Below are 21,899 nucleotides of genomic sequence, written 5' to 3' on the forward strand. Positions count from 1 at the left end.
TGCTATTCATGGGTCAGGTTTCCGGCTTGCCTTTACACTGTTTTGGGCTCAAACTTGAGGCTGGGTTCATTCAATATTTGGCAATATTTTTGAACTACCATTGACCCTGATGATTGGACCGTTCGGCCTGGGAACTGTCCAGGAAACTGGTTCTGTTTTACCCCAAATCCGGTCCCTGACCAAAAAACATGAATCTGGTTAATGACCCATTGACCCGGGCAGTCAAACCATTGACCCATTTGATCCGTTCAATGGTTTTGGCCGTTTTTTTATTTTAATTATAGTTTTTTAATTTTTAAAATTTTTTGTTAGAATGGGCCATCCGTTGGAACTGGATGGTTGAATTTTTGACCCGAAAACCGGTGGCCAGAATGATTCTGATTCTGAATTGTTTTTAAAAACATTGATATTTGAAAAAAAACTAAACCGGAGGCTAATCCATAAATATAAAACCACCATTTTTGTGGCAATTCTCTATTAAAAGTCGTTTATTTTCAATTTAACCTATGTTAGTTAAAATCCCAAATACATCTAGTGGTGCATATTATCCGAGATAGCCTAAATACATAGGGATGCATCCAGGGATCACTTATCTACCTTCATTGTAAGATATTCATTGAAGCAAAAAAAATAAGGGTTTTAAAGATACAGAGAAGGGGAAATCATGCATATATGTTGTTTGAGAAAATTACTGAGAGAAATTCTTTTAAACTGCACTAGTGACTAACAGTAGAGGACCAGATCCCTTCATTGAGGGTATCTATCTTATTTTCATTTATTCATCTAAATCCCTAGATTTATAGGCGAAAATTAACTCAGCTATATATTGTCGCCTACCCCATTTTGAATCCTCATGACATCAATGTATGACTTACCATCGAGCTTTCGAGCAAGAAAGCCTTGGACGTACTCCTCAACCGTGACTCTTCTGAACAATGCTGGGTTTTCTGGGCTGATCAGGCTTGGTGCTGGCCCTACTTCTCCATCAACGTAACGTTTTGACTGTAGAATGTGGCGATTGAGAGCCTCTCTTTCACCGGATTAACGGTTGTCCGATGTTCAATGCTACGGTATGCCCCATTTGTAAACATCTGTCACATGACCCCAAATAACAATGTTCAAAGAAACTCGGAGCAATGAAAAAGACATTGTGGAACAAGCAGTTATAGGGGGAAGTTATTCAGACCCATGAAGAGATGGCTTTCTCGATTAAATTTAGGCCCTGTTTGGCAATGTTTCCACCTGTTCATCTTCTTTTAGAAATTTCTGTTCCAGAACAGGAACTTTATTTCTTGTTCTTCAGGAATAATAGATACGTTTGGCAATTTCTTCTTCAAGAACGAATTTTTGTTCTATAAGAATAGAAATAACGTTTGGATAATGAAACTATTTCTTAACATAAGTTAGAGAAGAAACCCCACCCATTTGGCATAATATATAACAAATGCAAACAAAATAATATAAGAAAAACGATTTCAGATCGCATCGGTTAGAGATTGTTTAAAATTCATCTTTGCAATGGGAGCAAAAACGATTTCAGGTGAATCTGATCGGAGAAAAGGTGAATTTAAAACAAAGCACATAATAAAACCAGGTACGGTGACAAGACAACTTACCTTTTGACGTGCTCCTAACCGGAAATGTCACCGGTGCTTTCTACTATTCGCTCATACCTTGAAATTTGATAAAGTACTCTGAATTTGTGCATATTTTATAATATTATTTGATGCCAATTAAGCAGCATGTAGGCAAAAAAGGGAATGTTTTCTCCATTGCAAGGAATGTCAAAATGACGTTTTTTCTCCAAGAGGTACTATCATGAAACCCAGGGTATGAGTGTTGTTTGAAATGGTTTAAAAAAACTCAGCCAAACAAGAAAAAGCAAAAGAGAGGATAAAATGCTTAGATGGCATGGAGAAAAATGGCAATGACATCAAGGACATACTTAATTGCCCTACCACTAATTTTCACAAGAATAAACATATAGGTATTACCTCCAAAACGTCACCGATGTTGATTATGAAAGCATTTGGAAGGGGTTTAACTGGAACCCACATCCCATCTTTCCTTACTTGGAGGCCTTCCATTTCATTAACTTGAAGCAGAATGGTTAGGCCCGAGGCATCTGAGTGAGGTGTAAGACCAATGGTTTTTTCTGGTTCTGAACATGGAGGGTAGTAATTCATCCTCATTGACTGCATCCCATCTTCAAACAATTCTCTCATTTCTCCGGCCTACACCTTTAGAGCTTTTGCCATTAGCTCTAGAATATTCATGGCCAGCCTTTTCATTTCTTGTAAGAATCCAATGTGTCTCTGTGCAGAAAAGTATTTTGATTGTTGAAGATAATCTAGATGGATGAAGTACAACAAATAAAAATTGAGAGAGAGAGACCTGAGAGGAAGGGGGAGTTTGGGAAATAAGTGTGGCTTCCTCCGATGGATTGGAAGAGTCAACATGGAAAAAATGTCTGCCCAATCAAGTTTCTGGTCCTCTGATACGACGAAGGCCTGCCCAAATCCTTCTACTTCACCAGGGAATTGCCAAAATTTCTTTTTCTCTTCCATGGGGAGGTTGAACAACTCTTGAATCTCCAACTTGATTTTCTCCACCAGCGAAGGGTTTACTCCATGGTTTACCAACTGCAATACATTTAATCAGTTCAAGATATCACAATATAATTAATACATGCATAGTTTAATTTCAATAGTTAGAGGCCATGTTCTCTAGTGTAATCTTTTTTCTGTGGGTGTGATCAGTCATTGTTGGAAATGAACTTTCACAACAAAGTGTAGAAATTGTTTGTCATTGTGGTCTTTGATTTCAAACTTGGGAATTTAGAAACAAATTGCTATCATAGAGGTGTTTGTCAATATGTATGATTTCGTTTTTCAAAACAAACAGTTTCTACCGGTTCTAGAAACTGTTTGTCACAATTTTACTTTGCATTCTACATCTATGTATTTGCACTCCTTTCAAACTGAGCCTAAATAAACCCTAAAATGAGAATGAAAGTGTGGGAGACCAGACCAGAACCGACCCGGAGAGAGAGAGAGAGAAAGAGAGAGAAAGAGAGAGAAAGAGAGAGAGAGGAGGAAATTAAAGGAGAGAGGTCAGGTTGAGACCAGACTTGGAGCTAGAAGAGGTAGGGAATGTCACTAGATGAAGCAGAAGAAGCCTTTAATATGTTCTACTTAGGAGCCAAAAACTGAGAAGGCTTTCGGAATTTTACGATTGAGGTGGAGAAAGAAATTAGAGGCAAGAGCTCCTCCTGGGTCAGAGGCAGAAAAGGAAGAGGTGGAGTCAAGTTTGGCTCTAGACCTTAGGTATGGTATCTCTGACAGAAGTTGGGGTGAGGTTTGTTTTTAGGTTGCTTGAGCTTACGAGGGAGGTTTTTCTTTCTTTTGGAGATAGGCAGGAGTTTGGTTTGTTTTGGAGTTTTGCTGTATATAGGTTTTGGATGAGTTTTTTGCATGGTTTTCAAAATCCGACTGGACCAGACCGGACGGTCGGACTGGAAAAATCAGGAACTGGTCACCGGTTCCGTTTTTCCCCAAACCTGCTTTTCTCTCAAAACCGTTGATTTTGGTCAGAAAATCGCTGAACTGACTGGTTAATCGTTTGAATTGTTCGAATGGTTTTGATCGTTTTTTAAAATTTTTTAATTTTTAAATTATTTTTTAATTTTTTTGTTAGAACGGGCTGGCCGTTCGGGTCGAATAGTCGAACCGTTCGAGCCGATAACCGGATCCTTGACTGGTTCGGTTTTAAAAACCATGGTTTTTTGTTTTTGTTTTGGGCCCCGAGCTCTGGGCCCAATTTTTTTTTCTTTCCAAATCTTTTTTCTTATATCCACCTCACAAATCTTAGTTCTACCGTACAGTTGGGGTAAGTGCTAGCTCGGAATTGATGCCAATACATGGGCGGGTATTGGTGTTTAGGTGGAGGTTCTTGAAATTTTGAATTATTGTAGGTTTGTAGTGGAACTCAGAATTCTAAGGTGGAGTGCAACTTAGTTATCCCTAAATTTTACTATATTTATCAACAAAAAATGAGAGTGAGGGAGACCTAAATTCAGATAAGAAAATGACAATTAGGTTGTGTTTGATTTGAAGGAAAAAGTAGGGAAAGGAAGGGAAAAGTAAAGAAACTCATACAAGATTTGTAAAGGTTTCCTTATCTTTCCCTTCCTTTCCCTACCTTTTCCTTCAAACCAAACATAACTTTAATGTCTTCTCAGCCTTTGTTGATATTCTCTTCTATATGTTTATTTTTTTTCATGGAATGAAGCGGGCAGATAGAAGTTGGGGTAAAAGAAGGTCCAGAAGGGATGGATCAAAGAAAAAGAAAGGGATAATAGCATATAAGGGCAACTTTTGGGCCCTAATATCAGTAAAAGTAATATTTAAAAAAAATAAAAAATAGGGTAACTTTTAAAAAATAATATTAATAAAAGGTAGAATCACTGTTCATCTTCTTCCTCTTGCAGTCTATTCACCAGTGTCGCCGCCTCCGACAGTAGCGGCGTTGGGCAAAGAAATAACCACCAGCGCCGCCTCTACCCACCTCTGGCAACGTTGCTAGAGGCGGACGCGGAGGTGGGCAGAGATAGGCGGAGGCAGCAGCGGGCAGCAGTGCCGGTGAATAGACCGCAAGAGGAAGATGAACAGCAATTCTACCCTTCAAAAGTTACCTTATTTTTGAATTTTTTTTAAAATATTACTTTTACTGATATTAGGGCCCAAAAGTTGCCCTATGCTATTATCCCAAAATGAAATTACTAAGGTTGCATTTGAGATTCCTTATTTTTAGGAATTATCTCCTTTAATGCCCTTGTGAACACTGAGTTTTAACTGAAAAGGGAGACGAGTTCATAGGCTGTATATGGTAAGTTCTTGGGTGCTGGTTGTATCCTGAAATAGATGAAACTTATCAGAGAAATTAAATATGGCCTCTATCCATACCTGAAAGAAACCCCAATCTTTACATGCAGCATGCAGATTAGCTAGTTCAGAGTCCATGGATTCACCAGAAAGTAAGCTTTGCAAATCGATAACCGGAATTGTGGAAATCAGATCGGTGTTGGAGATGTTTGGAGAGTCTTGATCAGGATGTAGATACCGGGGTGGGACTGTGGTAGGGTGTTGCTTGGCCAGTTCTTGGACGCAAGGTACCAAGAGAGAACTTCCCAGTGACTGCTGTTGTGGTGCCATGAATTCGCTCCAAGGCGAGCAGCAGCAGAGAGATAGAGAGTGAGAGAGAATTTTGGTGATTACAGTATTAACAGTGCTCCTTTATATGCCTTATATATCCATTAGCTCAGCATCTCAGTTTTTCTATGAGGCTCCCCAAGGTTTAAATTCGGGGTTTGGTTCGTCGTCTTTTTTCTTCTTTGGGTTTTTTTTTGGCTATTTGCTCAGTTGCTTGTTGCGTTTGGTTGCTTTCATGACAGAACTCTTTGTATTAAGGGAGGAAGAGTAGGGTGCAGGTGAGGTCATCACCACGTTGGTTTGATCCATGTGGATCGAGAAATCTGATACAATTGTGAAAATGGAGTTCGCATCACCGCCCCACCGCACCTCGCCCACGATCGTCCCACACGACGTGCGATTGACACTTGTAAGTCGCACGCGGTGGGGCGTTCCCGCGTGCGACGCTAACGTGACGGATGTTAACCCCGCCCGTTAGCCCCAAAAACTCAAAAGGGCTTTTTCTCTGCCCGAGCTCGGATCTCCATCCCCAATTTCAGCACCGGCGATCGCTCCTGTCACTAGATAAGTTCTGACCCTCGTTTTTTGTCTGGGGTTTTGATTTTTTCATTAAACTCTCATCTGATGTTTTGTTTTTCTTTTCAAATCAGAGACTTTTTTTTACCCTCTTCCACCTCCCTCTCCGGCACCGGCAATCACTCCGGCCACCTCCCCCACTCCGATGTGTTTTGCATCACTGGGTTACGTTGTAAGTCGTCCTTTGAGTGTTATTTCTCTACAGATGACAGGTGAGTAGGACCTGGTAGGGTTTGCCTGTGACGGAGGGGATTTTGTTTTTGATACTCTGCTTTAGCTTCCTTACAAGCAAATGGGGTCTTAACTATCTACTGTTGTCACATGGTCACACAGTTTGCTTGATTGGTCCTTGTACAGGAAAAAAATTAACTTCAATCAGTGTTACTGTTTCCGGCGCCCCTTCTCTGTTCTGTTGTTCTCCCCTCCCTTGTTTGTCATTTACAATTTGGAATTTTAATTTGGATTATTAGGATTTTGAGGACAAAAGCTTAATTGTTTGGGGAAAAAAATAAGCCTGGGATGTTTGACAAATAAGGCTTTGCATCTCCTTAAGCATTGGCTTCTGGAACTTCCTCTGGTAGCAACTTGGTGTGAATTTTGTGCAAGTTACAGTCATATTGAAGACGGGATTTTTGAACGTCTGATCGCTGGTACCGGAAATGGGGGCGGAGATCCGACTTCGGGCAGAGAATGGAGGTCAGAGCCTCCGATTTGAGCTTAAGGCGTGGGAATATGGGAAAAAGCTCGCAAGGTCTTTTGAGTTCGTTTCGGGGCTAACGGACAGGGTTAATGTCCGTCCCGTTAATGTCAATGCGGGACCACCCCACCGCGTGCGACTGGACAGGTGTCAGTCGCACATCATGTGGGAAGGTTGTGGGGCCAGGCGCAGTGGGCCGGTGATGCGAACTCGTGAAAATAGTCATAATACTCCTGTCGGCAGACCTAACCGAGGGCACGTGCAAATGTAAGTGCATATCAGGTTTAAAAACGAGTGAAAATAAAATATAAATATGAAAGATATTATTGAAAATAATATCAAATATATTGTGTATTCTTTTCTTATAAATGATTATATTCCTTGAAAACATATTGTTTGTTTGGAAAAAAAAAGCTGAAATTAAGATTGTTATGATTTGCTGCATCCATCTTAATCTTAATCTTGTTTCAATATAATTTTATTTTGGGTAAATTACAAATATTCTTTTAGTGGCAAAGACTTTTCAGTATTATTTTTTTTTTTGACAAAGACCCTTTGAACTTTGGCCGTGAGAGAAGGATCCCCTCCCCATTAACTCGGTTAAGGCGTTATTTTACCAAAATTACTTGCATATAAGCAAGGAGGCATTCTTAATTAAAAAAAAAAAAAAAGCGGAAATGATAATGAAAAGAAAGAGACGTCAAAGTCTTGATTCAATAAGTGGCTACATATTTGGCCCATCATGGTGGGACCTAGTGTAGGGGCCCATTAATTCTTCAGCCCAAGAAAGAGGTACTCCACCGGCCCATTAATTCTAGGTGTATTTTAAAAATATAAAATTTCACTCTCTTAATAATTAGGGTTAATTACTTATATATAATTATATATCCTATATATTTAAGAAAGTACTTATACATACCCTAGTTTTTAAAAACAACTATATATACCTTGTTGATTTTTCTAGGGTTAAGTTTAACAGATTAAGTGTAAAAGAGACAAGTATCCCTAACTATACATTAAACTTTCAAAGTATGTCATTTTCATCATTTTTTTTTCTTCTCTCTCTTTCTCCCCTCCATCTTCTTCTTCTTCAACGTTGCAAACACCACTGCTAGAACTAAGTTAGGTAAATAAAGAAAAATATATTATTTGTGGGTTTTTATTGTGGTGACTGGATAAGCCAAACCAATCTACCCTTTGTTTTATGCTTCTTTGGTGCCTCATTGTCTTGATGTGCAATGTCACTTGAAACTTGGAACCACTAAAATATTATAGAAAAGTAGAATCTATAGGAACATTACCCATAGAACGTTTTTCTCTTTATGGGGATTTTGACAATGTATAGATGGTTCTCCCACTTGTTGCACAACCCGTCAATCACCACTGCAATTTCTAATTGACATGATAATGTTGAAAGCAAAGTTAGCCTAGAAAAAGGGGCCACCAATGTCTTTTATTAATCTTTAGAAAATGTTCCAATTCATCTAAGACTCCACAATTAGAGGTACAAATTGTACAAAAAACTTCAAATGAGCGAAATCAGCAAGGATCTCATGCAAGCAGTTCTGGTTGTAAGTCTTTATGTGGGAGCAATATGGTACAACTTCATCTCTCACTATAATCCACGTTTGAAGTTACCAATAAAATTGGTTCTTTATTAGTTTTATTTGTTAAAACTAGTTTGGGTTGGAGAAGGTTTTCATTAAAGGCAAAAGGAGTTTATTAACTGGTATGGATGTTAGAATAGTCATATTTCCTAGGAGGTGTTTAAGAAAAGAATTAAGCAATGGGATTTGATCATATAATCGCCATTCTATGTCAGAGCAGAATCAAAGGTATTAGAGATTTGGTTCCCTTATCTTTTCAAATACCTTCTTTAGTGTTGATGCTTTTCTTCTTATTTTTCTTCGGATAGCATTTCCTTGATGAATGAATAGTATTTTCAACATTCCATCTACTTTTTTTTTTTTTTGTTGCAAGTTCATCTTGTTCTAGATCTATGATTATGTCCTTTTCAGAAGGGTTAGAATTCATCTTATAGATGGCCGAACCATGTTAGGTGTCTAGGCAAAATTTCAAAATATTTCTAACCCTTTTAGGAACCGATTTCACAGTGTTTTGAAAAACAATATTTTTCTGGATTGATCTTGCACTGCACAAGTGCAGATCCCAAGGTGGAAAGTTCATGCCCAAATCAGTCCTAAAATCAGCCTCCACTGAAGATAGTGTAATGTATAGGTGAAGCCAGTTCAGCAACACTGTTTTCTCCAAAATTGCTATCCAACTTGCTTGGATCGAAGGGGGTGAGTGAGCCTGATCTTCCTTAATATTTTTCTTACAAAAACTAGAAGAAAAACTAATAAAAAGACCAGTTCTTGAAAGCATAGGTTGAATTAGGGTTTCTTCGAAGACAAGGGAGAAGAAGAGAGAGCACGAGTGTGAAGACTCCTAGCCTGTTTTTCCCTCTTCTCTTTTATCTCCTTATGGAGCACTCTCCTAATCTAATTAAGAGATTATCAAAATTTGATTTGGATCTAGATTCTATTAAGAGATAAACCTTATCCTCTTGAGAACATAGGTGCTCCATACCGAATATTAGACCTAGATTCGACCCAAAGCACATTGCTTAATTAATCTTATTAATTTTGGGCCTTAGGCCCATTTACTTCATAGGCTTACAACCCAAGGTGTTGTATGGCCACTTTAGGCCTAATATTGTATGGCATATGACCCCACAATGATCTTACACAAGAACATATGGGCTCGACCCAACCTCTAAAAGAGGCTCGGCCGAATTCACTACTTAAGGTAATGAACCCCTGACCCAATTACCATTGGTCTAGTTTGGGCCCAATATTTACATCTAAATGATCATTGGTTTCAACCACCCATGAAAACCCAAGGATAACAGACTCATATAAGACAAAGCCCATCAAGTAATCAGCCTTGTAATGATCTCTTACACTTAACCTCTCGGCCCATAATGATCAAAACACTACCCGATAGGGAAGGACCTCTCCCCTAGCTATGAGCTTTAGTGCCACATTCTCTGCTCAGATAGATTATGGGACTAAAACTTTTTTCAATCATTTTTTATAAAATAGTAGTATATAGCACATAAATACATTTTACAAAATCAAATTTCAAATACAGGTGAAATCCATTATTGACAGTTCAAGTTTCCATCATTGAGAGTGTAATAATTATTGTGTATGAATTTATTAACGAAATTTAATAATGACAAACAAAAGTATAAATGTTGGATTCAATGGGAGAATGTGATTATCTAATGACTTAAATGTAAAACTTAATGAGAAGTTCTTAAATGTATTGAATAGTATTATTTTAATTACATTTTTTGCCCTCTCAATGGAGATGAACCAAATTCAAGAGGAGGGGTAGTTTAGTGAAGAAAAATTCCAAAAGCCTAATATATATATATATATATATATATATATATATATATATACATATATATATATTAATTTAAAACAAGGGCAAGAAAAATAGTGCCCCATTTATAATAATTTTAGGATTGGAGCACCCTTATTTTCTTCTAAAAGTAGGAGAGTACCTTGCCTCCCAAGACTTAACATAAATCAATTCTTTGAACACTCCCCATCAAGATGCAGTGTATATGTCATATAGACCCAATTTACTTAAGATGAAGTCAATCTATGGGCAATGTAAAGGTTTAATCCAAAAATCTATTAGTTGGTCTCCCATATTCCAAATGGAGTACCAATATCACCATCTTGAGCCTTCTCCCTTATAAAATGGCAATCTACTTCAATGTGTTTTGTTCTCTCATGAAATACCGGGTTCCAGGCAATATAAATGGCTGATTGATTATCACAATGCAGATACACGGGAAGTTTTATAGGAACCCCTATTTCTTGAATAAAATTTTTGAGCCACACTAACTTCCATGTTGCTAACTTAAAGCTTGTTATTCAACTTCAACATTAGACTTTTGCATCACATTTTATTTCTTACTTCTCCAATAAATCAGATTTCCACCTAAGAAGGTACAATATCCTATTGTAGATCTCTTGTTCTTTAGGTGATCCAGTTGAATCTACGTATGTAAAACCCAATATACTTAAATGTTCATGATTACAATATCCTATTGTAGATCTCTTGTTCTTTAGGTGATCCAGTTGAATCTACGTATGTAAAACCCAATATACTTAAATGTTCATGATCTCTATAGATTATTCCCATTCTCAATGATGACTTAAGATGCTATAGAATTTTGAAAGCCGCCTCACAGTGAGGAATATGAGGAGAGCTCATAAGCAAAATAACTATAATAGGAAAAGAGATATTTGGGCAATTATGGTCAAATAACTGAGTTTTGCAACTAGCCTTCTATATTGGCCAGGATCATCAACAAATTCCCCTTGATTTGAGAATGGTTTAGAGTTGGGATCCATTGGTGTAGGATTTTGTTTGCATCCCAACATACTTATCCCCTCAAGCAAATTTGGAGTATAGTTATGTTGTGACATTGAGATTTTTGTAGTTATTTTTATAACCTCTACTCCAAGGAAATACCAAAGTTTGTCCAAATCTTTAGTGTCAAATCTTTCCTATAGAAACATCTACTTGCTAATCCCTTGTGAGTCACTCCCTATTATCACAATATCATCCACATAGACCACAAGAATAATATAACCTACATCTAAAGTCTTATTAAACATTGAATAATTAGTCTGATATCTTCAATAACTATATCACTAAACTTACCAAACCAAGTTTGAAATGATTGTTTCAATCCACATAGTGCCTTCTTTAGCATACAAACCATTCCCCAACACTCCCCTAAGCAATAGAACCAGGTGGTTCCTCCATATTCAACAAAGTCACCATGAAGGAAGGACCTTCTAACATCAAGTTGATACAATGTCCAATAATAAATAGCAATCAAGGATATAATTACCCACATTGATGTAATCTTAGCAACCAATGAAAAGGTTTCATTAAAATCAATGCCATAGATACGAGTAAAACCTTGACAACAAGATGGGCCTTGATCCTTTTAACTATCCCATGAAGTTGAAAGTTCATAGTATTGACCCACCTACAACTAGGGGTGTTCACGGGTCGGGTTGGGTCGGTTTCATGGGATTTTCCCAACCGACCCGACCTAGTCGGGTTACCAGAGGTGGGAACCGAAACCGACCCATTGATAGGCCAAACCGACCTGGTCGGTTTGAGTCGGGTTGGGTCGGTTTTGGTTTTGCTCCTGTACAAAGCCGAATAAACTCTGAATTAGTTGAGGACTTGAGTTGAGGGGGGCGGACCAGCCAAGTTAAGTTAGAGAATATAAGATTTTAAGAGAAGACAAAAGTGGAATTAGAAGACTAGTAGGAAACTAGGAATTCTAATTGTAATTGCCTAATGGGCCTTCTAGTTCTAGTAGGAATTCTAATTGTAATTGCCTAATCTAGGTAAAAAACTAAAAAATGACACCTAATTAATTGAATTCTAATTGTAATTGCCTAATGGGCCTTCTATTTCTAGTAGAAGTCTAGAAGACTAGTAGGAATTAGGAAACTACTCAAACTAGGAAATAGGAACTACCAAACTAGTAAAAGAAAGACTAATTCGGTTCGGGTCAGGTCAGTTTCGGTTTTCACATAAAAAAACCAAAACCGACCCGAAATATCGGTTTTTGTATGTGCCCAACCCGAAACCGACCAGTACGAATGAAAACCCGGCCGACTCAGGTTGAGTCAGTCCGGATTGGTCGGTTTCGTCGGGTTGGGCATTCTTATAAACAGCCCTATCTACAACCAACAATTTTCTTAGTAGTTGGAGGTGGAACTAATTCCATAGTACAAATGGATCATGTACACCGTACGTGGCCGAAAATATAAATATAACCACAGATTTGGCCATTGCTAATTGCGAAAGCTATTGCAATGGTACAATATGCGCTATTGTTGTAGGTTTATATTGCCACGGTATAAACCGTAGATAAAAATCATATGGAGCAATTGATTAATTAACAATAGGAACGGTTTCAAATAAAACCATTGCTAAATGTTTTTGCATTGCCACGTTTTTCTGGCAAACTGTGGGCAAAAGTTGTTTGCTCCTCAAATAGCAATAACTTCGTCATGGTTTTAACAATGGTTGAAACATAAAACTGTTGCTATTTTGACTGTTATGGCAATGATTGGAATAAACAAACGTGGTTATATGGCTTTTATAGCAATGGTTTTACTATGAAGTTGCTAAAAGCTTATTGTTCAAAACTATTTCTATTTTGTACCTTTTAGTAATGATTATTTTGGAAATAAACCATTGAAATCATAGAAATAGCTTTCCCCTTCATGTGGGGTGACCCAACTCAGTCCATTTGAGATTGGGAGGCCTAGCCCATGAGCGCCAGATTCGGGAACGAGATCTGCTACAGCAGGGGTTACCCTGCTCCCCTCGTACGAAGCTAATTGCAGGGCGCCCATGCTTCCCCGCAGAGCTCTTTGACTGCCCCCATACGGCACCCATCTCAAGCGTTCATCTCCACCTACCTCCAGGCAGTTCAAGTATAAATAGGGGTGCCCCCTCCAGGTAAAGGGATCGAATACAATCTTCAGTCTAAATTTGGAACTGGACTCACTAACTATATCCTAGTTCCCCTCTTCGTACCCCGTACTAACTTGATTGTCGGAGACTCTGCGTCGAGTTCTCACCCGGGGCCTCTGATGTATTCTGCTTTGCAGCACCTCAGCCACTTACCTTCGGCTTCTACAGCAAGCTCTTCGAATCCTCGAAGCCTTCAGCCAACCTTCAAAGTCTAGGGGTGAAATTACTTTGTTGTCCTCGGCTAACCCGAGCACCAACAATTGGTGCCATCTGTGGGAAATGTTGCTAAGACGTTTCCTAAGAAGAACTTTGACAAGCTATCAGGTCCCTGAGCTCTAACCAACCAACATGGTATGAAGAATAAGAAATACACAAAATCTTGTAACCAATGAAGAGTTCCAGGCCATGCTCAACCGCCTGGAGCACTTGACACAGCGAGTTGAGCAGAACTACCCCCAGGCAGGAGGTCTCCCCCAAGGTGACCGCCCTACTGGGGAGTCCTTACAGCCAGGACGGCATGGATCCACCAGCCAATCGGTCCTCAATCTTGGCCACGCACATCGGACTGAGCCTTCTGAGTCTGGTAGCAGTTGTCCAACTGACCCACTCTCCTAGACCATCGGACCTCCCATCCAAAGGGAGGACAACTCTAGACCTCCTAGCCGAAGGGAGGAAGAACCGGAACAATGGAAGGATAGCTGCCAAACCTCCGAGCAGCATCACCGACGCCGAAAGGCCAAGCCGAGGGACGAAGGCAAACGCTGCGGTCGCTCCAACGCCCACTCCAGGGTCGAGGGCCAGTGTCGAGCCTCTTCTCCTCACGTCTCGGACTTCCGGGATGTCCTGAACTATCGCCACGCTAAGTGCAAAGCACACAATCTCAACTCCAAACACTCCAGAGTCTGCGCTGATTGCCATCATGCCCATGAAGACCGGGATGGGGCACAGGCCATGCTCGACCCCATGTTCATCAAACTCTGAGCTGAGCTTAAAACTATCAAAGCCGAGCTCCGACAAGTTAAGGAGGGCAGAACTGATACTTCGGCCAGATAGAGAAATTCCCTTGGGAGAATGGATGCCTTCTCCCCTAATATCGTCACCGAGCCTCTACACCCAAACTTCAAGGCTCCCACCTTGGAGATCTACGAAGGGAACACAGACCCGGACGACCACTTGGAGAGCTTCAGGGCACTCATGATCCTGTACAGATACTCCGACGCCTTGACATGCCAGACATTCTAGAAGACCTTCAACGAAGCTGCTCAGTGGTGGTTTTCCAGCCTCCCACCTCGGTCCATCACCTCATGGAAGCAATTTTCCAGCATGTTCCTCGTCCACTTCATCAGCAGCCGGAACCCCTAGAAAAGTGTTGTCTCGCTGATGACTGTCAAGTAGAAGCGAGGAGAGAACTTGCGGTCATACATCAACCACTTCAAAAAAGAAGAACTCGAGATCCGTGACCTCGACCCCCTGGTCTATATGCATGCCACCATCAGCGGAGTCCTGTCCAGCTCGGCCCTCAAATGCTCCATTGCCAAAAACCAGCCAAAGATGATGCTAGAGTTCCTAGAAAGGGCCCAGAAGTACATTGCCATCGAAGAGGCTTTAGGTACAAGCATCCATGAGAGAGGCACAGAGCACCGGAATGGAGCCCCCGAGAAGAAGAGGAAGAACAAAGACCAAGGCCACATCAACAATAACCATAACAGGAATTCGCCGGTCTTGGCCTTGGCTTACAATCAATTCATGCCACTCAACTGCACCCGTACACAGATTCTGATGCAGATCGAGTAGGAAAAAATTATGAGGTGGCCTGAAAAGTTGAAGAAGAAGCCTCTTCGGGGGAACCCCAAAAAATACTACAAGTTCCACCTAGGTACCGGCCACGACACCGAGGACTGCCATGATCTCAAAAATCAGATAGAGTCCCTCATTCGTCGGGGACACCTCAAGTAGTATGTCGGAGGCGAGGCCGGCGCCTCGTCCTCCCAGCAGTAGCACTAACAAGCAGCAGGCGTCATTGACGTCATAGCAGGAGGCATGGCCTCGGGTGGAGCCTTAGCCTCGGCCCACAAAGCCTACGCCAGGCAGCTGAACATCTAGGGGCCAACCCCCAAGAAGTAGAAGCAAGAACCCCTCTCCTTCAAGAATGAGGACCTGAAGAGGGTAGCAATCCCCCATGACGATGCATTGGTGGTGTCATCCGTCATTGCAAATTTCGTAGTCAAAAAGATCCTTGTTGATAGTGGCTCCTCAGCCAAGATCCTTTTCTACGAAGCTTTTGAGAAAATGAAGATAGCTTCAGACTGCCTCTAACCAGTAGATGCCCCACAAGTCGGCTTCTTCGGCAGCATCGTCAAACCAGAGGGCAAGATCTCCCTACCAGTCATAGTAGAGATGGAGACGCAACAGGTGACAAGGATGACAGAGTTCCTAGTCGTGTAGATCGGTTCACCCTACAACACCATCATGGGGAGACCAACTCTTCATGCACTCTGGGCAGCCATCTCCTCCTATCACCTCACCTTGAAGTTCTCCACCGGGCACGGCATCAGAGTTGTTCATGGGGACCAGCATGCCACCCGTCAGTGCTATGTGTTAGTGCTGAAGGGCAAGAATAAAGAAGCTCTACCACTAGAGGGGCTCGACCTCAAGGAGGAGCCAGCGAGCCGAAGACAGCCAACCAAGGACCTCGTCTCAGTCCCCCTGGATGAGGATGAGCCCAACAAGATAGTCTATGTCGGGTTCAACCTTTCCCCCGAGAGCCTATCAAAATTGGTAAGTTTCCTTAGACTCAATGTCAACGTCTTTACTTGGTCTACTACTAACATAACCGGAATTGATCCCTCAGTCATTATGCACAGGCTGAGCGTGGACCCGAGCTATAGGCCAGTTCGGCAAAAGAAGAGGAACTTTGCACCGGAATGTTGGAAGGCCATAAAGGAGGAAGTTGAAAAGTTTCTCGATGTCAGATTCATCCGAGAGGTACATGATGAAAATGCAAAATATCATATTTTTCTCCCTTAAAATTTAGCCTTTTATACTTATTTGATTCCTAAATGCACTCATTATTCTTATATTTTGATTTAGGGCACAAATGGAGGCATTAAGTGAAAAACGGAGCTAATTGGACAATTCTGGACAGTTTCGTCACTGCATCGTAAATTCAGCATAACTCTCCCATCCGAGCTCCGATTGAGATGATTCAAGATTATTTGGAACGATAAGGAATATCTCTACAACTTTCATGTTTTGAGTTTTGATAGATACTAACTGAATCGATGTCGAAATCGGGCCCAAAGTAGTTGCAACCGCACTACTGACGTGCTGGAAACGTTCCTTAGCCTTCAAGTTTTCATATGCGGAAATCACCACTCTCCCACTTGCATCAGAACTTTGTTTTATCTTATTTTTAATATTTTGTTAATAAGTCAGACTTGGAGACTGTTATCTAGAGAGAAATTTTAGGAGACTTTATAGGCTTCTCTTGGGAAAGGGAAAGATATAGAAAAAGAAAAGAGAGAAGAGGAAAAAAGACAATCAAACCTAGGATGCCACACCTCTCTTCTCTTCTCTTTTCTCTTGTCTGATTTTTCTTGACTATTCACCATGACCATGCATGGCTGAATTCTGATACTTGGTCGAAGGAAACAGAAGCCTCAGAATCAACAAAACTGTGAGATCTAATTTGATTTTTACTGTTTGATTTATGCTTTGAATATTGAATATTCTTCTATGTTTATGTTCATGATTGTTTCGTCTAATTGCTAGGAGGCCTACTAGTTTATTATTCGTTGAAATCTACGGCTAGGTTAGATATCTGATCCATAATTGTTTGATCCCTCTAATCTACAAAGCAACTAGGGTTTAATGATTTGTTGCGTTAGAAATTGTTAGATCTTAGGAAGAACACTCGACTGAATTAAATGCAACCGCTTGTGCTTGTGTTGTTTATCTTCATCGATCTCTAATGCTTAAGGCTACTACTGAATTATATCTTTAACACTTGTTTAGGGATTATTCAGTAGTAAGGGTTAAGATGATCGCTTGTTTTTTGATTAATTGTGATTAGGGAGATACAAGAAAAGAATTCCTACGATGAATATTCAAAGTCTGAATTGATATATCTTTGCATTGATGAGCAGTAGTGAAATTTTGATGGTGGATGTTGACTTAGACCAAGATTTGTTCTTTTGATTAATTTCAGTACTTTGATTTTCATTGCTTCTCATTTAGTTTTCTTTTTCTTTTTTTTTTTTAATTCTGGTTTTCGTTATACTCAAAACCCCCCTCCATCTTTGTTCACGCAGCACAAAAAAAAAACTAGGCTAGATACTGTCTATGGGAATGATCCTTACTCGCGCTACTGCATTTGTTTTTAGGAGTATATGTTTTATTTTTTGGTGCCTATGACAGCACACCAAATTTTGGCGCCGTTGCCGGGGAGTTTTTCTAATCGATTTTTGTTCTTTTTGTGACTTATTTCGTTTTTTGAAATTTTTGAAAAAGAAAGAGAGAGATCACTTTGATTGTTTGTGTTTTAGCGTATAATTTTTTCTGTTTTATTTATTTAATTATTTTCATCACTCTAGATTTTTTTTTATGATATGTCGTTCATAGTTTATTAGGGTTTCCTTGATCTATGCTTGTAACTCGATTTTCTAAGCAAGGTGATTTGCAGTATGATCCAAAAATAGAGGGAACTTTGCGCAGGTTAAGGAGGGAAGCTCAGAGTCATTTTAAAGAGAACAATCCAGCTCTTGATTCCCTATTTATTAGCGGTTCTGATTTGAGAGAGGAGGAAATCATGGCTGGAAATCGAACTTTGAAAGAGCTTTCCACCCCTGATTTGAATCAACAACCCTTATGCATAACGTTTCCTGCTTTAGATGCTACTGCTACTTTTGAATTAAAATCTGGACTGATACATCTCTTGCTCACTTTTCATGGTCTTGTAGGTGAGGATCCTCATAAGCATTTGAAGGAGCTTCATGTGGTATGCATGAGTATGAAACCCATGGGGGTGACTGTAGAGCAAATCAAATTAAGAGCTTTTCCATTTTCTTTGAAGGATTCGGTTAAGGATTGGCTCTATTATCTACCCTCAGAGAGTATCACCACATGGAACGAGATGAAGAGGTTATTTTTAGAAAAGTACTTCCCAGCTTCAAGGGCGACCAACATTAGAAAAAAAATTTGTAGTGTAAGGCACTACAACAGAGAGTCCCTACATGAATACTAGGAACGTTTTAAGAAATTATGTACAAGCTGCCCCCATCATCAAGTCCGCGAGCAACTACTTATCCAGTATTTCTATGAGGGTCTTCAACCCACTGATAGGAGCATGATTGATGCTACTAGTGGAGGAGCTTTAGTGGATAAAACTCCTAAGACCGCGAGAAACTTGATTGCAAACATGGTGGTCAATTCTCAACAATTTGGAACTAAGCTCGACCCTCCATCAAAGCATCTTAATGAGGTAAATATTTCATCTCTTGAACAACAAATTGCAAGTCTAACTTCCCTTGTTCGCCAAATGGCCGTAGGTAATATGCAAATGGAGAAAACTTGTGGGAGTTGTTTGGTAGTAGGGTATCCAACCGATATGTGCCCAACTCTTCAAGAGGAGCCCATTGAGCAGGTGAATGCGGCAGGTGGTTTTCCGGGGCAACCGCTGATCCCTATTCAAGCACATATAATCCGGGATGGAGGGATCAGCCCAATCTCAACTGTGGGAATCCACAAAACCACCCAAGTTTCTCGCAATATCAGCCATACCCCCCTAGACAACAGCTGGGCCAAACTTCTAATGCTGGTATGTCTTTAGAAGATATTGTTAAATCTCTTGCCACTGATACTTTGCTATTTCAATAGGAGACAAAACAATTTCAGCAAGAGACGAGGGCCAGTATCCAATGTTTGGATAATCAGATGGTCCAGATGGCAACTGCAATTACTTGGTTAGAGATGCAGAGTTTGGGGAAATTACCCTCTCAAACGGTTGTGAATCCAAGAGAAAATGTAAGTGCAATCGTTTTGAGAAGTCGTAAAGAGGTTGAGATTCCAGCAAAGGCAGCCCTTGCATCGTCGAAGCAAGAAAAGGAGAAAAATGTCATTCCCAATGATGATAGCATACCCAGCGTAAGTTTCCACCTCTTTCCGATTATAAACTGGTACCTCATTTTCCTCAGGCTTTAGTAGAATCTAGAAAATATGAGCAAACTAAAGATTTTTATGAGACTTTTTGTAGATACAAGGTAAATATTCCCCTTTTTTATGCTATTAAACAAGTACCTCGTTATGCTAAATTCCTGAAAGAATTGTATACACATAAGAGGAAACAAAAACTGAAAGGATGTGAGAAGGTGAGAGTAGGGAAGAATGTTTCTGCAGTCATTCAAAGAAAACTCCCTGCAAAGTGCAAAGATCTAGGTATGCTTACTATCCCTTGCATGATAGGTAACACTAGAATTGAAAAGGCCATGTTAGATTTAGGAGCTTTTACCAATGTCATGCCATATTCTTTATATGCTTCTTTGAAACTTGGACCTTTGAATAAAACTGGTGTTGTAATTCAATTGGCTGATAGATCTAATGCCTATTCTAAGGGTGTAATTGAGGATGTTCTTGCAAGTTAATGATTTGGTCTTTCCTGCTGATTTTTATGTGCTTGATATAGATAATGGTGATCAAACCACTCCTATTTTGCTAGGAAGATCATTCTTAAAAACATCCCAGACTAAGATAGATGTTTATAGTGGCACACTCACCATGAAATTCGATGGTAAAATTGTTAAGTTTAATATTTATGATGCCATGAAATATCCTACTAATGATAATCCTGTTCATTCTGTTGATGTGATTGGTTTTTTAGTACAGGAAGTCTTTGAACTTGATGGAAATGATGGATTGGAAATTTCCATTAGTAAGCATCCTGAGAAAGATGTTAGCCTTGAGTCCTAATTTACAGGAAACTATTGCAGCATTGAATGATTCTCCGGAGTTACAACAGTCAGGTAACATTCCTTATGTTACGTTACCAATTTCTAATGGGAGACCTTTACCCCCTGTTTTGTAGGCCCCTATTCTAGATTTGAACCCACCCATGATGGATAAAAGGGGAGAACACGGGAAGTTGCAACTACAAGAGTTAGAGGAGATTCGAAATGATGCCTATGAGAGTGCAAGAATTTACAAGGAAAAGATGAAGGCTTTTCATGACAAGTTGATCTCTAGGAAGGAGATTAAAGTTGGTCAAAAAGTCCTCCTTTACCATTCACGGCTTCGTCTATTTCCGGGTAAGTTGCATTCTCGTTAGATTGGACCCTTTGTTGTTACTAATATTTTTCCTCATGGTGCAGTTGGAATCCAAAGCTAAGCAACTTCCAAAGCGTTCAAGGTGAATGACCATAGACTCAAGCATTTCTATGAAGGCTTCCAAGTAGAGAATGTGGAATAATTGGACCTTGAGGATCCGATCTATGCTAATTAGAAAAAAAAGGGGAAGTTTGTTTTTTCTTTTTCTTCTTATTTTTGCATTTATGTTTTAGTTATTTCTGCCTTTTCTTTGCATTTTACCTTACGTTGGGGACAACGTAAGTTTTAAGTGTGGGGGAGAGAATTTAGGTTGTGTTTTAAATTTAATTTAGGTTGTTCTTTAATTCTGTATTTTTTTTGAAAAAGAAAACAAAAAAAAGTTTTGCTCTTTGTTTTTGTGGTTTTCAACGATTTTTTTTTTGTTATGTATGCCATGAGCAAAATTCAATTAATCTTGAAAATCTCATAACATGATTGGATAAGTAATCTTCCAACTTAGAATTAATTAGTCAAATTATTTTCCTTCAGAATGGTAGTGACTAAATTTAGTAGACAAATGCTGGTGAGATTTTGAACCTTTGGACTAAAACATCCATATCAGTCTCACTATTTTCTTTCATGTGAGATATTTTTTCATGGATTTATTTCTCTAGAACTTGCCTTGATTCTCTTCAAGATCACATTGACACAAGCATGCATGAACATGATTAAGGCCCTTTTTGTTATAAACTACATAGCCAAATAGCCTACCCTTGTGTTATGAGCACCCGCACCACACGGCAGCAGTGGAGGCAGCAGCGCGCACACGATCGGCAACACACGGCAGCGGCACCATGAGCCACGCACGGCACCGCGCGGCAGCGGCACCACGCGCACGCACCGCGCGGCAGCGGCACCACGTGCAGCGCGCAGCACCGCACGCACGCACCGCGCGGCAGCGGCACCACGCGTAGCACGCAGCACCGCGCGCGCCGCACGGCGGCGGCACCACGAGCCGCGCGCACGCACAGTGGCAGCAGCAGCAGAGCAGGGCCCACACGACAGCTCATAGGGTGGGCCCACCCTTATCCGGATACGTCAAGAGATCGCGCCTTATCCCATTCTCCCTTATCTTATCCCCTAGTCTTAGAAGGAATTGTAGTACCATTAAAAGTAAGTAGCCTAATTAGAAGTAGGAGTTTGAGTCCGCTAGGACTAGCCTAGCCTAATCCAACAAGGAAACCTCCTCTTGTAATCGCCTATTTAAGGAGGCGCCATTATGGAATAAAGGCATCGAATTTTTCAGTCAAGCAAGGGAGTAAAGGAGAGTTCGGTGATCTCTTGGACAAATCACCCACTAGATAGACAAAATAGGGCCGCTACGCAAGGCCAAGGGCAAGGAAAGGTCTGAGGCTCCAAAGGCGGAACGACCCATGACACGATCCTACGCTTGGGCCCATAACATCTTGGTATCAGAGCCAACCATCATGGGGGAACAGGAGCCGCTGTCTTTCAGAGTCCATGAA

The 21,899-nt window shown here is 40.3% G+C and overlaps 2 long non-coding RNA genes and 1 pseudogene across 3 annotated transcripts; 2 read left to right on the forward strand and 1 right to left on the reverse strand.

Annotated features, from left to right (window-relative positions):
* Positions 1–646: 646 nt before the first annotated feature.
* Positions 647–5,213, reverse strand: LOC104608960 (protein SRG1-like; annotated as a pseudogene). The gene is made up of 4 exons (XR_016084116.1): positions 4,965–5,213; positions 2,395–2,642; positions 1,995–2,315; positions 647–1,091 (listed from the first exon to the last, which is right to left on the reverse strand). The product of XR_016084116.1 is annotated as a protein SRG1-like (transcript).
* LOC109115539 (uncharacterized) lies at positions 5,210–6,929 on the forward strand. Its single transcript, XR_002023298.2, has 2 exons — positions 5,210–5,353; positions 5,453–6,929. It is a non-coding gene; the product is annotated as an uncharacterized LOC109115539 (long non-coding RNA).
* Positions 6,930–12,281: 5,352 nt separating this feature from the next.
* Positions 12,282–21,683, forward strand: LOC148801715 (uncharacterized). The gene is made up of 2 exons (XR_016083550.1): positions 12,282–16,062; positions 16,168–21,683. It is a non-coding gene; the product is annotated as an uncharacterized LOC148801715 (long non-coding RNA).
* Positions 21,684–21,899: the final 216 nt, after the last annotated feature.

This window comes from Nelumbo nucifera, chromosome 3, assembly GCF_055504915.1.
Source record: "Nelumbo nucifera cultivar China Antique chromosome 3, China Antique-T2T, whole genome shotgun sequence".
Classification (NCBI taxonomy): domain Eukaryota; kingdom Viridiplantae; phylum Streptophyta; class Magnoliopsida; order Proteales; family Nelumbonaceae; genus Nelumbo; species Nelumbo nucifera.